Below are 18,109 nucleotides of genomic sequence, written 5' to 3'. Positions count from 1 at the left end.
TAATTCTAAACAATATATAATTAGATAATGTAGTCAAATATTTGGCATAAAACTCACAGCAATTGAATAATTTCTTTATATTTGTTTTATTAATTGTACAACTAATAATTTATAAAACTTAACTTTTAAGTGGATCCTAACACAGAATTGTCTCATCCTCATTATCTTCAAAAGATAATGGTTTTTATATCGTTTCACATAAGAGGGATCTCAAACACAGATAGCAGTCTTTCTGAAGTCACACAGCTATTATAGTTAGTAGTAGAGCCGTATATCTGACCCTCATGGGTGGATAGATAAGTTTTGTTTAGACTCCCACTCATCATGCCACCCTCGTTAATTCAGTTAACTTGTGTGGTTGATTGTTACAATGATGGCTCTCGATGGATAATACCTGCACTTGTGTAGTCCCTCCCTCATTATTCAGAGTTTGTCTTTGTGACTTGCTTTGGCCAATGGCCATTGGCAAATGAGATGCCAGCAGACGTAGGAAAAGCCCTTCTAAATTGAGACTCGGATTGTCTTATTCTTGAGCACACTGCTACCATGTAGAAGGCTGGGCTGGCCCATTTGAGGACAAGACTATGTGGAGCAGACATGAGCCTTCCCAGCTGAGGTACCAAGCTGAGCCTCCAGCTGATTGTAGCAACGTGAGTGATCTCAGGAAAGACCAGCAAGTGAACTGCCAAGCTGGGTCTAGCCCATATCCCAAGCAAATACTGTGATTATTCTTTTAAATCATCAAGTTTATGGTGGCTTGATTAAGTGGAATAGCTAACTGATACACCTTGCAATAGATAACTGGTACAGCTTGCAGTTGTGGTATATTTTCAAAATGCATTTCTATAATTGGGCTAGTTTTCCACAGCTTCTGGATATGGTCATCTACAAATTTAATTTCAATCTCATTCTTTGTATTGCTTCCCATATTCCCTCCAAGGGTCTATTCAACACATTGTAAACATCATTATTTGTTTTAATCTTATTTGATTTTAAATTTTTCAATAAACTAAGTGTGAACTTAGTAGCTACAAGAGAGTTAATACAGATGTTAAAATTGTTTACATAATTCATTGAGCTGTACATTCCTAATATGTACACTTCTTCATATATATTTTTACTTTATAAAAAAAATGTTCATCTAGAGGTAGTGAGAACAACATGAGAATTTAGCACAATATTTACTGAACCAGTGGCTGGCCACCTTTTAAGAGAGGTGTGTCATGGTTTTAGCAACCAAACTGGTCCTTGACTTTTGTGGACAGAGAGTAACGAATATATGACTATTCCATGACCATCAATTCTCCTGACAGTAGGAGCTGTCACAGTAGGTATAAAGGGAATTGTGTAGGTGGTACAAAATGTTACGCCTGCACACTCCTGGCATGCTGTCTTTGGCACATACATCATAGAACACTGGTTACTGCACTGAATCCTCAAATATAAGTGGAATTGTGGGAGATTGTGTGTTGAAAAGTTTACAGGGCAGCATGGTTTTAATTTAATGTCTTTTTTTAAAGAAAATTACATACTACATAACAGTGATGAAAAGGTTTCGTGGGGTATGGGGTTTGTTTTGGGCACCCAGCTCTTGATAACTTTTACTTGGAATGCTCTTCCAGGCCTGTCCATGTATAGTAACACAGGCACAGAGAGTTGGATGGTTTATTTTCTTTTAAAGACAAAGAAGGTCAATGTCTACCCATATTCTAACTCTGCCATGGCATGCATGTTCTAATGACATCTGGGTCTTTTCACAGAGTGTATGTGCAATAGCATATCATTTGATAAATTAATAAATGTGAGAATGAGTGAATAAATAAAATATAGCTGAACCAAATTTTATATTTTTCTTTGATTTTCTTTCTCTGTAATTTTGTCTCTATCATTCCAGTTTTTAGTATGTGTGGTTTAAGTGAACATTGACTTAAAAAGAGGCAATGTTATTTTGAGCCAAACTTTCTGCAAAATAATAGTGACTGGAATCTGAATAGTATAATCTGCAGAATACAATGTTCTTTTGCATATATTACAATAAACTTTTAACATATGTATTATTATTGTTATGTATAATAATGTGATATTATTATATTAATATTTCTATAGATGAGGAAACAAGTTCAGAGTTAAATGAATTGTCCAAATTTCCACAGCTAGTAAGTAGAAGAAATGATACTTAGATCCAGGCTCTCTGTTCCCAGGTTCTATGGCTGTTTTTCCTTTATATTATCTTTGTGACATGGATCCTCAGTGAGCTGCCCAGATCCACCCCTACCTCTTCCCAGAACTAAACCACTCATTTGCCCAGCTGCTGAGAGTGTTGGTGGCTGACAGCTCCAGTTGAGCCAGCAAATCCTCTCTGGGACTTGTCTTACCCCCAAAAGAGCACCACCTAGCCCAAGTTCATGTACTTTGAAAGGACATCAGTCCACCTCTAGTTACTTGCTGATGAAAGGGTATAAAAGTCTGTTCACATACCCCAACTCTGCACAATTCTAAAGGACCATCTTAGCCCTAGAGCCCCTATAGTATTATTGGCTGATGGCTTCAGTGCAAATGTGTTGCAGTTCAACTTCCCTCAGAGTCTGCTTTCTGGAGAACCCAACATGTGAAACTTCTTTGCAGTGTAGTTTTCTTTGTTAATGCATTTTGTGCTGCCTTAGCCCTGTATTCATTCATTCAATGAACAAAAATTGAGTTCCCATGTATCAGTCAAAAATGAATTATGAGTAACCAACCACTCTATTTTGAGCATAAAATGGATTTAATACAAAGAATTGGGTCCTTCCAAATGTTTGGAATGGCTAGGCACCTATGACTGACTCTCATCTTTGCCAGAATCAAGAAGAGGGAGAGAGGGGAAGACTTTTTTATATTGATGAATGTGGTATCTCAGCACCCTAGCTGCAATTCTGGGATCAGAAAGCAAATGCTAGAACCCCTGGTGCCAAGGCTTCATCATACCTACTAGATATGCACAAGTAAAATGAATGTCTCATACCATCTCTGCTTCTTTCCCCATTTAACATAGTTACAGATTCAAATAGATGCATGCATATGATTCAAGAGAAATCACATCTGGAAACGTGCCTGGTTTTTAGCAAAGGTTTTTAGAATTCTAGAAGAAAATGTTGCAAAAACTCTTATAGACATTGGTCTAGGGAAAGAATTTATGAAGAAGACCCCAAGGGCAATCACAGCAACAACAAAAATAAATAAATGGGACCTGATCAAATTAAAAGTTTCTGCACAGACAAGGAAACTATCATGAGAGCAAACAGACAACCTGCAGAATGAGAGAACATATTCACATGTTACATATCCGATAACGGGCTGATAACTAGAATCTATATAGAACTCAGGAAAATCAGCAAGAAAAAATCAAACAACCCTATTAAAAAGTGGACGAAGGACATGAACAGAAATTTGTCAAAAGAATATAGACTAATGGACAACAAATATATGAAAAAATGCTCAACATCTCTAATCATCAAGGAAATGCAAATTAAAACCACAATGAGATATCATTTAACTCCAGTGAGAATGGCCGTTATCAAAAAGTCCCAAAACAACAAATGCTGGCATGAATGTGGAGATATTGGAACATTCTTACACTGCTGGTGGGATGGCAAATTAGTATAACCCCTGTGGAAAGTAATTTGGAGACATCTCAAAGAGCTAAAAATAGAATTACCACATGATCCAACAATCCCACTACTAGGCATCTACCCAAAGGAAAAGAAAAGACATTCTATGAAAAAGACATCTGCACTAGAATGTTTATAGCAGCACAATTCACTATTGCAAAGATGTGGAAATAACCCAAGTGTCCATCAATACATGGGTAGATTAATAAAATGTGGTATATGTATATCATGGTGTTCTACTCAGCCACAACAAGCAATGGTGATCTAGCACCTCTTGTATTTTCCTGGATAGAGCTGGAGCCCATTCTACTAAATGAAGTATCACAAGAATGGGAAAAAAAGCACCACACGTACTCACCATTAAACTGGTATTAACCGATCAACACTTATGTGCACATATAGTAGTAACATTCATCAGGTGTTGGGCAGGTGGGAGGGGTAGAGGGGATGGGTATATTCACACCTAATGATTGCGGTGTGCACCGTCTGGGGATGGACATGCTTAAAGGTCTGACTTGGGTGGGGCAAAGGCAATATATGTAACCTAAACATTTGTACCCCCGTAATATGCTGAAATAAAAAAAAAGAAAAGGTTTTTAAACTTTCTGGTTTTTGCAGTATAGGAAGTCATCTCAGAAGGAAGTTGGAAAATACAAAGTATGTGACAGGCTATTGTATCTATCACACTTTACAAACCAGTAAAAGTCCTTGGCTACAGCAGCTTACACCTTAGAAAAATTTTAAGACAAAAAATAAACGAATAGATATGGCAGACAACTTGATAATACTCTTGGATGATGTTATTAGAAGATCAACAGATTTTACAATTGAAAGATATTTAGGTTGACAACAGTCAACACAACTTGTTTCCTATAGTTCTTTATATAATAGTGCCAATGTGATACAGTTAACTGAAATATACTATTTGGCAATGGTTGCATGAATAGATTTGGGCCCTAAAAGACACTGTGCACATTTAGTTTTGTGCTATTACTTACGAAATAATTCTACTGGACTTGGCAAAACTGATGAATTAAATTTGGAGAATTTATGCTAAGGAAATTAAACTTGATTGGTACTTGACCTAGCTCACCTTTCTCTAGATTTTAGTTATGAAAAGTTTAACTTTGGAGAGTTATAGGCTATAGATTATTCTATGCAGGAAATTCATATTTCTCCCAAAAAACAAAAAGAAGAGAAAGTAGCTATTTTTGTAGAGTGAGAAAATAATACAATCTTGAGTATAGAATACTGATGCTTAAATTCTTCTTGGTGAAGGACCCCTTTGAGAACGTAGTAAAGGCTATAAACTCACTATATTTAAAAATGCAAAAATGTACACATGTGTACATATGTATGCGTATACCAAATACTTCACAAACAGCAGCAGACTTACAGATCCTTGAACTTTTGGAATCTCCTGAAATCTTTGGGTCTTGCTTAAGAAATTCTAGACTTGAGTAGTGTGTTCTCTGAAATTAGTGAGGCTATTGTGACTTTTTAGCTCTCAAAAAGTGAAAATGTATACACACATGTGTTTTTGTACATATGTTTGTGTGTATACATATATATGTAGATAAAATATATCCTACCAAATATCATGCTGGTGAGGAATTGTAGCCGAAGTCGGTTATCTTAAAAATTATTACTCTAATAGTCATCTGTTATAGTTTGGATGTTTGTCTCCTCCAAATCTCACATAATAAAGATAAGTTATTTAAAAATAATTTATTTTCTTATTTATTATTAGTATAAAAACACTATTGTTCTCCTTTAGTACTTCTAAAATATTTTGGGGAATCCTTTTGTCAACTAGCACAACCCAGTTTTCCAGAGTTTAGAAAATTACTCCAATTTGTTTCTGTTTTCCTTTATTACACACTAATAAAATAGAGACATTACTTAATAGTAACTGAATACTTGTGTTAAGTTGTAGTGTTTTTATTTGAGCCTTTATATCTTCATTTATATAGTTCTTTCAGAATGTGATTTATGTTCTATTCAGTACTAAAATTTTTTAATTCTCCTAATTGCTACTAAAATATGGCATTGTATTACTGGGTTGCTTGTGATAGACTCAGCCAGTATATGGATCAGAGAAGGTCCTGCTCTACACTATGCCTCTACAATATGAACTGAATAAAAAGGGAAATTTCTTATTCTCTAATTCCAACCCACAAAACGAATCAATGAATGAATGAATGTACTTCTCTTTAGGAACAAATATAACCTTTAACTCATGATAATGAAACTATCATGGAGTCTATGTCCTTAATGACACAGTGCTCAGGGCAGCACAGAGAGTGATAATCGCCCACAGAACCGGGTCTGTTTGTCTGTCATCCTAAATTTGGTAAAAGAGTGTGGTGGGCAAGGGACTAAAATAGAACGGCTGTGTCCAAATGTGCACAGGCATGGAATTGTCTGGGGAGGGGCCTCAAAGACACTGATTAGCCAGAAAAACTATTCATGATCACAGTGACTATCATAAAGTTAGCTCAGGACATGGTAACAGTATGCAAAGTTAAGCATATCTCTGCTTCCATCAGGGGAGTGGATTTAGAAAACTTGGTTTATTTTGTTATTATCATTATGTGATAGAGTGCTTGAAATTAAAACACTAGCTCTCCAGTCCAAGGGCAGGGTGCTGGAATGAGGAACAGTACGGTATTTGATAACAGGGCAGGGTGTTTAAGTGGGAGGTAGCACTGGTGGCTTTATAATTTGCTGTTTCATTCTGTGTTTGGCTCCTGCAGCAAGCAGCTGGCATGAAAGGGTCCCTCTGGTGTTCTGAACCAAGAACTAAAACCCACTCAAGCTTCATTACAGATAACATGGACATTTTGAATTTGGTTCATGACAAGACAAATGTGCACTTTGGATGTATTTTTGATAATAATGGTGATATGTTGGCTGGATTAGTATTTTTTGGATTTGGAAATTTATTTGTGAAGTAGTTGTCTGAGTGTAAGAAAGACAATATATACCTCTGGGAGGGAATTTTTATCTCATCTGAAAATAACTGGCATCTATAAACAGCACTTAACAAGAAAATATTTGTCAGCAAATAATAGAAATTGAATAGATAATATTAAATTTCGATAGAAGGATTAAACAATGGTCTTTCCCTGAGCTTCACCGTGATATACTTAGATTGGATTTGTTCCTTGAATTTAGAGTCATTGTCACACAATCATGAAGAAGAGACAAATGTTGTATGTTGTCTTTGAAGCAATCTCCGATTTTTAATTTTTCTTTTGATGTGTAATGCATACCAAATAAATTCATATGTATAAAATCTTAAGCATTCAGTTTGATTATTTTTATGTATTAATCACTCTTTTGTAAACACCAACCAGATGAAAATATAGAATATTATCGTAAGTGTCCCTTGTGTTCTCTTAGTCAACATTCTCTACACCCCCCACAAGAGAACAAAGAGAACAACTATTTTGACTTTTATCACATGGATTGGTTTTGCCTGTTTGGGACATTTTATATAAATGCAATCATACAATATGTATTTTTTGCATACGATTTCTTTCACTTATACTATGTCGGTGAAGTTTATGCATGTTGTTGCTTATATGAATAGTAGATTTCTCATTTTCATTACCGTGTAATATTCCATTGGATCAATAGTCTAAAATCATATCCATTCTACTATTGGTGGATATCTCGATTGTTTCTAGTTTTTCACTATATCAAATAATGATGCTGTCAACTTTTTTGCACATGTCTTCACTGTACACATGTACAGGTTTTCAAAGTCCAGTATAATTGCTGTGCTACAGATGTTTGTATGTTTTGCTTTAGGAAATAACATTAAACAGATTTCCAAATAAATGGTACCAATTGACGCTCTCATTGGCAATATTTAACCCCTGGTGTTTGTGGTTTGCATATAGTGGTGTGACATTGTGGTTTTCATTCATGCGCACCTGATGGTTCAAGGTGTGAGCACTTTCACGTGTGCTCATAAGCCATTTGAATATTCTCTGTGAAATGTCTGCTCAGATGTCTTGCCTATTTTTTTCTATTGGGTTGTCTATCTTTTCTTTTCTTGATTTGTAGAAATTCTTTGTATATTCTGTTTATATTTCATATATGGCATAATATATGTATCAAATATTTTCTTCCACTTTGCCTTTTAAACTATCTTCTTGGGATATTTTGATAAACAGGAGATCTCAATTTGTATGAGGTATAATATCAGTTGTTATTTTTTGCCTAGTGCTTTTTGTGTCCTTTTTAAGAAAACATTACTATCTTAGTCATAAAGATACCTACATACATAATCCTCTACAACCTACATTGTTTTAGAGTTCATATTTATGTCTACACTCCATCTGGAATTAACTTTTGTGTGCTAAGGATATAAGGATCAAGATTCATTGACCTAATTTTTCCCCCACCGCAAAGCAATGTCATCTTTTTCATAAATCAAGTGACTGTATATATGACTCAACTATGTTTCTGAGAGAAACTTGTTTGTAATTTTTCTTTCTCATAATATTCTTTTTACATTTTAGAATAAAGGCTATGCCAGCCTCATAAGTTAGGCTGAGAATTGTTCTTCTTTTTTCTCTTCTCTGAAAGTGTTTGTGCGGAATTATTATAATTCTTCTTAATTTTTTGAAAAAATTCAAGAGAGAAGCCCCCTTGGCCAGGATTTTTCTTTTTTTTTTTTAGTGGAAGGATTTTAACAACAGATTCAATTGTTTTTGTAGATATCATATTAGTCTGAATTCTGTTTCTTTTTTTGTTTCTTTGGTATATTTTATTATTTTTCCCCAGAGAATATTTTTCTATTCAAATTTCCTCAATTACACCAAATATATTTAATATTATGTAATATTGATAAGATCTTTTAGCAATAAGTCCACTTCTAAATGTTGCTTTGAACAAATGTCTTTATTTCCCAGCGTGATATTAGATTAATTAAAATAAGAATATATTTTGATAAATGTCAGTAACCCAGGCCTTCCACATTTTAAAAATTGTGAAAGCTATGTAGTTATAACAGTTTTGGTTTTGTTTGCTGTTAGGTGTTCTTAAGGTTTTTTTCCACCATTTCCTGCCATTTCCACCATTTATTTGTATTCTCTTGATCATATTTCTTTTTACGGTTGAAATGCTGACTACAGGGAAAGTCTTCTTAATAAGTAGAAGTTAAATTATTTATAAAATGTATGGCTTTGCCATCAATATTCCACAAAAAATACTATACAGTACCATATTGGTTGTCTAGCCACTGTCTAGAATTTTATATTTTATTATATTGGTATTCATTTTTCTCCTTTAGATAAGAAAAATGCAAAGATTATAAATTTGTCTAGTTATTTCAAGAGAATTAATACAGATTTTAGTCCCTCCAGAAATATCAGCCCAGGTTGTAAAATCCCCTCAGTACTATTTACCTTTCCCTCCTCAGAAATGGGTTCAGAGTAGAGCAAACCACAGATAAACTCACAGGGTTTCAGTACATGGTGACATGAGGTGAGGAATAGTAAGGGCAACGTTCAGGAACTAGGTCAAGAATATTCGTGAGGGCCCCACCAATTCAAATTTAGGGCAACCTGTATGAAGTCCAGAGGCGAGGACTACACAGGCTGCCTTTATGAGGACTTTGGTTATACAAGCTCTGGGCCGGCTCCCGTTCTTTGTGGCTACGCAGGCGAGCCATCTCACCTATTTAACGTGGCCACGAGGACCAAGGCAAGCACTGACAACTGGGTGCTTTTCATTGCTAATCCTGGCCCTGACTCACTCCGTGACCTCTCTTGGTGTGTTTCCTCAGCTGGAAAATGAAGATAATAATAATGACCTATTTAACAAGGGGTGTTGTGTGGATTAACAGTTAATAACATGTTTCACAAGACAAGGCAGCATTGAGCTTGTAAATACTAATAGAAAGTTTCTTCACACTACAAAGTACATTAGAGCTTCTCTTGAAGAAAACCCAATACAGCAGAACATGAACATACAAAGCAGTTGAAATAAGGTGAGTTTTTAACTCTACAGAAGAAACTTCATTTTCTAAAAGGATACTTTACCATTTTCCCTTAGATAGTTAGCTTACCATTGTGCATTTAAAAGCTTTATAAAATTCACCCATACCTATTCCGTTATTTTAGTGTTTGGTGTTTAGAATATATTTTTTGGTATATTTGAATACGTTTTCTTCTCCAAAATCAACTAAGAATAAATGCCATACAGCTAGTCACCTGTATATTATCATAAGTCCTCCCTAAATCAATTTGGCACATATATAATAAAATAGCACATACGCATTTGTTACTTTGGTTGCCTCATCATGAGAGATTCTTGTTCTACTTGGGGAAATTATGTTAAACTTAATGAATTTGAATTTATGCATAGTTTTCTGAGACTCCATAACATCCCATCAATTTGCTATTGAACAGCCACTTGCAGGCAAAATTATATGGACCCGCCAAATTAATTCTGTTTGCTAATACAAATGTGTCTACTTGAATTGTTTTGTTTCTACTCATTTTGTTTTTCACAAAGATGAAGAAAAGTCACAAATGTAAATGCAAAAGAACTGTGAGTTACTTTATTAAAAGGAAGTCAAAAGATGCCAATAATTTCTAGCCACCAAAAAGTACTTCTTGAATTCTGGAACTATGGTTGATATGACGAAGGCAAGGTCAAATGCAAAGATAAAAAAGTATGCTAATTAAGAAATCTGCAAATAGAAATATTGAACCCTATGTTTAGTAAGGACTGTTACAAATAATTTGAAAAACATGAAAAGGAATGACCAGGCAGTGAGTTAAAATTTTGCTCAGGCTATGACCTAAGATCTTTGTACAAGTGCTATTCACAATTGTGTGTCTTTTTGTAAATTTACACGTATTTTAATGGAAAGCTGAGAGAATTTATATAATACACACCTTATTTTTTCTTTACAAATAAACTATACCCAAACTCATTAGTTCACTTATTCTTTATGTTTCTCAAATGATACCGAGGATATGTATATTTAAAAAGTGACATTTTTATATATTTATATATATAAAATCCTTTTCTATGTATATGAGGAAAGTGAGACTGAGAGTTTGTTCAACTATTCATAATTTTATTTTTTAAAAAAATATACAGCAAGTTAAAAATCATACTAAAATTATCTTTGAAAGTTCAGTCAACTCCTCTCCTACTATGCCCTATGCCCTATTGCTTCCTTTTCCTTTTACCATCCAGATTATCTTTTTTCATTCTCCACTCCTTTTGTTTTACTCATAACTCCTTTCTACCATCCAACAGTAAAAAATAAAATTGCTTTGTATCAGTATTAAGGAGATAACTGTTTATTTTTTGCTGTCAGTTTATTAAAATGCCCACCTAGAATTAGATAACAATTTTCTAAAACAACATAAATTAAGACAAAACACAAAACTATAAAAATCTAGGCTGCACTCACCATGTATAGTGACTTGCCTTTACAAATACAAAAGTCTTAGAATCAGATCTTTGAAGAAAAGATTCTATCATAAAATAAATGATATAATGTTGAAATTAATTTCTGCCATGAAGTAATATTTACACTTTGACTAAAAGTAATGTTTCACTTTTATTACACTGTAAGTACAATAGAGTAGGGACTTAGTTTTATTCACAACTGCCCTGCCCCATTGTGTATATTTTCAACAGTGTTTTGGAATGAGTCCATATAAAAATAAGAAGGTGAAGATTATTAACAGAGGGCCATTTTTAAGGATTATTATACACTTTTCATCACTCTGATCCTGGACATGGGTAGTTGAAGACAATATCCTTCCTACAATTCAAAGTATAGCCCACTACAAAAAGAGAATTATCTGCCCCAGGTTGAGAAACTCTGGTCTAGAGTGAAAGAGATACCAGTACTTTTATTACTTAAACAAATATTTTTAAAAATAATAAATGTCCTTTTATAAGCACAACAGATTTCTAGATAACTTGATAAGGTTGTGGTTTGCATCAATTTTTGTTATAAATACAATTGTATGTTATAGGCATTCAAGGTGGTTGCAGTTACAAAGTCACAAGTAGACAAATGTCATATTTTGTTATCTCTAACTAGTGGGCATTTTTGCTTTAGTTTGATGGCTGGCACCACTGAAGTACTTTGGAATTAGGTGGCATATAATCCAGCTCAATGTCATCTCATGATGATCACACCTATCAAAATGTCTTCCACACTTACTAGCAATGCAATGTTGTAAAAATAGTCTCTTTAATATTTAATTACACCTGTAAAATGGATATAATACCTCATTCATGGAATCCCTGTATTAAATGGGATAACAAAAGTAAAAAGCAAAGTACATCGACATATAATAAGTATCCAAAATATGTTAGCCATTATTACTAATACTATCATCATTATTTGCTAATATGCTTAATTTCAGTATTATTTGAATTTTGCCTTTAATTTACCCAGGTTTCATCAGATGGTGATGGTGTTTTATTATGATACACAAAACAAAATCTCAGGAAAAAAATGACAAGAATACACAAGGAATATAACAGTCTATCTGATCAAAAGAAAATGATGGCATCAGAATAAACATAAGGTTATACTCTACCAGAAAATCATATAAAATTAGGTAACTGTCATGTTTTCTGTAATTTTGTATATGTTGTATACCAGTGATAACATGCCTGCTCTAACATATACTGGGTTTCTAAGGGCCATGTGTCTGCAGTTTATGGTATTTGAGCACTAGATGGCACTCTTGTATCCTTGATTAAATGAACACAATTTCAATTTTTTTTGTTTGTTTGTTTTCAAACAAATTGGGATCGATGTTCAAACATCTAACTAACTGGATTTCATAGGAACATGTGGCACACTGTAGCACTGTCTCCATGCTGTACTCACACAGGTGGAATCCCCAGGTCCAGTATTCGGGACTTACATAGCTAGCATGAAATTTACCAGTCAAGTTCCCCAATCTCCTTTCACATTGGAAAGCTGCCATAAATCAGTTTTTATTTGATCATAATTCTAAAAGTTTAGGTAAGAAATCTACCTGGAAGTGCCTTCTTTCTGCAAGTGAAGTTCAAGAAGAAGAGCTAATTCTCTTGTGATTATTTTTCCCTGATAGGCTAATGCCTAAGTTTTTCGTATCCTAAGATAAAACACACACACATACACACACACACACACACACATACACACATACATAACACACAAAGAAAAGAACACCTACATTAAGTAATAATGTAAATTCATTTATTACTACTTTTTAAAAAATATGCGAACTATTTTAAACTGTATATGCTCATTAATACTCACTATTCCCATTTTATATATGAAGAAACAGGCTCAGAGAGGCTAAGGAATTTGTTTAATATCACATAGCTTTTAAGGAGCACAGCCCCTGATTTGAGCCCAGGCAGTCTGGGACACTTACTAGCAAGCAATAAGCAGTATTCCATTGTTTTTTTATTTTGCACTATGCTAGATACTATGACACAACTTTTCTATCTAGTCAGAAACACCTACCATTAAAATACTAACTTTGGTATACACAGAGCTTGTCTGAATACTGCTATGATCGTGCCAACTGTAAAGTGGAATTTTTGAGACAACTAGATATGATATTAATGAATTATTGTTAATTTTTAGAGGTGCTATTGGCATTGTGGTTGTGTTAAAATATGTTAATTATTTAGAGCTGCATTATGAAGTATTTATAATATGTGACATTATAAGTCGCCTAGGACATACTTTAAAATTCTCCAGAAAATGAGATATGGTGATAGATGAAATAAAATTAACAGAATACTGAAAATTGTGCATGTTATATAATGGCTACATGAGGGTTCATTGTGTTATCTTTCAAATTTGGTATACGTTTCAAAAGTTCATAATGAAAGTTTGAAAGGCAATATTTATCAGTTCAAGATACAAAACTGTCTCAAGAAATCACTGTTAAAATATGGATATGTCCACTCTAAAAAAGTTTGTGGCACAGAGCTAAACTTTCTACCATGAATTCATCCCATAGAAATGTTACAATCGGTTTGTTAGATGAAAAAGTTACCTTAGGAATTAGAAGTAGATCATTCCAGAACAGGTCAATTTTGATGAGAACATGAGGGTTAAAAAGTTTGCTTTGAATAGTCTGTCTTTAAGAAAGTCATGAAATCTATTGCTCTAATTCATGCTCATTGATGTCCTGCATGGTTTCAGGCATATGTGTGTTAAATGAATAAATGGATATACAAATTGAAATATAAATGGATATATAAATTGGAATATGTGAATTAGAATATAAATGGTGTATACACATACATGCTGCCATAAATACTGACTAATGTTCCTAGAGACTAAAAGGAAAACTTGGATTTTATATTTTGTAAACTATTATTAATTTTAAATACATCACGGGAGAAATGAGTTCATGGAATTTTTTAAGTTGACTCTAAAAAGAGGACAAGTAGAACCTACTGCTTTCCTTGGATATGTGATTCTCTTTCAGACAAATCCATTTTTATATTCTTACGTATACTTTCAAGTTAAATGGTAGAGATTCTCTTCTATTTCAGAAGAAAAACTTGGCAAGACAAGAAACAAACTCAGGCAATTTTTTTTCTCATTTCGAAATCTTTTTCTGTCAGTCCAAACAGAACAAAATTAATTAACAAGATCTCATTCCAGTCACAATACATAAGTGTCTCAGGCTTTCTGGAGACATTAAACATGAGAGCTTCTACTAATTATAAGCAATATTTATTTCTCTAGTAATAAGTTACAAAAGCATTATTGGATCAGTTTTAATGAGCAAGAGAAAGCACTACTTAGCAGAATGAATAGAGTTCCTCCAGAAGACTTTTTCTCCCAAAACTAGTTATTAAAATGGCAATAAGAATTAAATAAAATAGCCATATTAAAAAATATAAGATAGGATATTATTTTGATCACGTAAGAGTAGTTTTTAGCATGGTGTGTTACTTTTTCAAGGAGAAATTTATGCTTTCTTCTAGAGATAGGCCTCAAAACTCTTCAGTTCTTATCTGTGACCCAAATGGGGGCACCTGTCCCTAAATACAGAATATTTTCATTGAAATGTGTCCTAAAATACTAAATGTTATTCTTTAGGTGACAATACTTTAAAACATCTCCTCTCTCAAACTCCTTTCACTTTTGCCCATGAATGCTTATGGTCACTCATTAACTATGTTGTCTATTTTTTGTTTGTTTGCCTTCTGGAAACTTTAAACACATCTAAACAAAACTCAGGTGGTTTTCTCACAGATGCATAGAAAATTATTGGAGGAAAGTTATAACAGGTGACATTATTTTTCAAACATATGCAAAATTCTTTCTAATCAGGAAATATGTAGCGCTGAAAACTAAGAAAGCTTATTCTATTCCGTTTTGTAGTTACAGTTTTCCCTGTATCACTTAAAGAATAGTCCAAGAGAATTTTCTCACGTGTCTTGGAGTACATAGCCAATACCTGAAGGCATTACTTAAAATATGAAATGTCATTAATTAAAAGTATTTGGTAACTAATATAACCAACTTTCCAGACTGTTCTAAATGTGAAAAAGTGTTTATAAAAATCTTGTAAAAGTGAGAAAAATGGCATTATTCAAGTATGAAGTAAAATGTGAACATGGGAAGAAACAATGAAATTCATCAGTGGACTCTCAAAAGGCTTATCAAGTTATTTGTCTTGCTTATTTGCTTTCTTTAAATTTCCATTTCAATTTTTGATAGCTTTAATATAATATAAATGCTTTAGTAGAGTTAATATTATATAGTAAAAGCAAAATTGTCTATATTGTATTTATTTCAGGGTCTCAAAAAATATACCTTGAATTTAGAAAGACTTGTCTGATTTTAACAAGATTTTTGATTCCATACATAGCAATTGTAATGAGGTGGAGTGAAGCAAATTATGTTCACTCAGGAGATTATTAGGAATATAAACAAGGAAAGAAAAGAAATAACACAATTTAATAAATCTGATATCCAGATAACATAACAACAAAAGCAGAGAATTTATATTGCTCTGCTGAAAGATCCTGCTGTTGCCCACTACTATAGTTTGGATATCTGACCTTTCAAACCCCATGTTGAAATTTGATCCCCAAGATTGGAGGTAGAGCCTAAAGGGAAATATCTGGGTCATGGGGGTAGATTCCTCATGAATAGATTAATGCCCTCCCTCGGAGGGGAGTTACTGAATGAGTTCTCACTCCGTTAGTTCCCACAAGAGTTCCCCAGAAAGCTGGTTGTTAAAAAGAGCCTGGCACCTCTCCCCACTCTTGCTTCCTCTCTTGCCATGTGATCTGCACACGCCAACTCCCCTTCACCTTCTACCATAAGTGGAAGCAGCCTGAGTCCACTCCCAGAAGCAGATGCTGGAAATCTTTAGTTATTCCCCAAATTTCTAATATGAGATCATAAAAATGTTTCTGTGACTCAATATTCCTTCTAGATGAGCTCCAAAACAAGAACTTTTTATTTCAAGGGAAAGGTTAGACACATTTGAGTAGTCATAATGATTTATAAAGTTAATGTCCAAATACTTGCCTTATAATATAATCTGCATTTAGTATGTTCATTGGATCTTTCCTGGAAAAATTATAGGCATTTACAACGATTTCTTTAGACAATGTTTTCCCAGGTCCATCTCTAAGAAGGTATTTCAGGACTTCCTATAAATGAAGGGATCAAATTGTGTTGTTTTATACCTTTCCAAATACTTTAAATTGGTAAAGAAAACCTATAGTAAAATGCACATACTAAATTATATTTCATACAATATCCAAAGGCATTGATAACAAAAAAGTATTCACTTGAACTCATGTTAACTCACTTTTATCTAATCCTTAAAATAATTTTTTTCTTTTTTCTAAAATATGCTTTTAAGAAAACTAGCATCAATTTAAAATCTTGTAGCAATACATTGATCTTTGTCTTTTGTTTTATTTTTATACTCAGGCCTACCTATATTTGTGAGCCTGTACATTACTATAGTACATGTACACAACTCTTAGTGAAATGCCAGGCAGGGCTTAGATGTATCTGCTCTGAGCAGATTCTTAATACGGCAATGACCAGGAGGGCAATGAAAAGTAAAATGCAAATATGATAATGCTTTTCCGAAGTAAAATTTTGGTATAAATGTTGTGACTGAGGCAATTAATGACTATATAGATTTTGAAAAATAGATTCCATTTGCTAAATACCTGTCAAATATAACAATTTAGAAGCAGTTTGAAGGTTTTTTTCCCTAATTTCTAAATAACTAGACAACTTTAATTTGCCTCTCCAGGGTCTGTAAAAATGTTACTATATCATAAGAGCAAATAAGCATCTGCAATGAAATTGAAAAACTGTACTAAAATTTTGAATGTTTGAGAAAGATCCCCCTCTTCCCTAAAAAATAACTGAGATGGTTGTAAATGATATTTCTGATCATCAATGAAAATTCCATCAGAAATGAAAATCGAAACTGGATGACAAACATGTTCAATGATTTTCTCCATGCCTAACAAATCGAAGAATGTTAGTTAGATATTGTCAGAGATTCAAATTTGATGGCATTTTCTCTTTGCTCTGCTTGCAATCCCACCCAGTCTTCTTTCGAGTGGATCCATGTACAGTATAGGTGTTGTAGCGTGTAGTTTAAGAACCAGGACTCTGGAGCCAGATTTCCTGGGTTCTAATCCTGGCTCTGCCTTTCAATAGTTGTGTAACCTTGGACAGATGATTTAACCTCAGCCTAATGTCTTCATCTTTGATAATATATCACAGGGGTCTAATGGTGACTAATGAATTAATAATTAATATTAATAAAATATTAACATATGTGGAACAGGGTCTATATATAGTGTTATACAAGTGTTTATCATTTAGGCAAACATCAATGAATATAGAATCTTGAATGGGAGCTTCAGTTGCAGGCTGAGGTTGAACACCTTTTCTTTGCGGCCACTTATTTTTACAAGTCAGTGTTTGCTCGTGTATCTCTAAAGATTAAATCATCTTGAATGTTTGGTTTTTTTTTTTTTTAAATGATAGTGCTATAAAGTTGTGTCCAACATGTGGGCCAAAGTGTAATTATTTTACACTTGGGCCAAGTAAACATGCCATTTATTCTTATTTATAGAACATTAAAATTACATTGTGTAAAAAAAATGAACTTCATAAAATTAATTACATTGGTAAACATCAAAAAATGAGGTCTCTTTAATTTAACTTTTCATTTATCAGGTTATATAGCAGTTTTGTTTTCTTTTTGGAGACAGGGTCTTGCTCTGTCACCCAGGCTGGAGCACAGTGGCATGATCATAGCTCACTGCAGCCTCCAACACCTGGGCTCAAGCGATCTTCCTGCTTCAGCTTCCCATGTAACTGGACTACAGGTATGCACCACCATGCTGGGCTAATTGTCTTCCTTCTTTCCTTCCTTCCTTCCTTCCTTCCTTCCTTC

The sequence above is a fragment of the Propithecus coquereli genome, unplaced genomic scaffold, assembly GCF_000956105.1.
Source record: "Propithecus coquereli isolate 6110/MARCELLA unplaced genomic scaffold, Pcoq_1.0 Scaffold8, whole genome shotgun sequence".
In the NCBI taxonomy this organism is placed as follows: domain Eukaryota; kingdom Metazoa; phylum Chordata; class Mammalia; order Primates; family Indriidae; genus Propithecus; species Propithecus coquereli.
Note: the sequence above shows the minus strand (reverse complement) of the source record.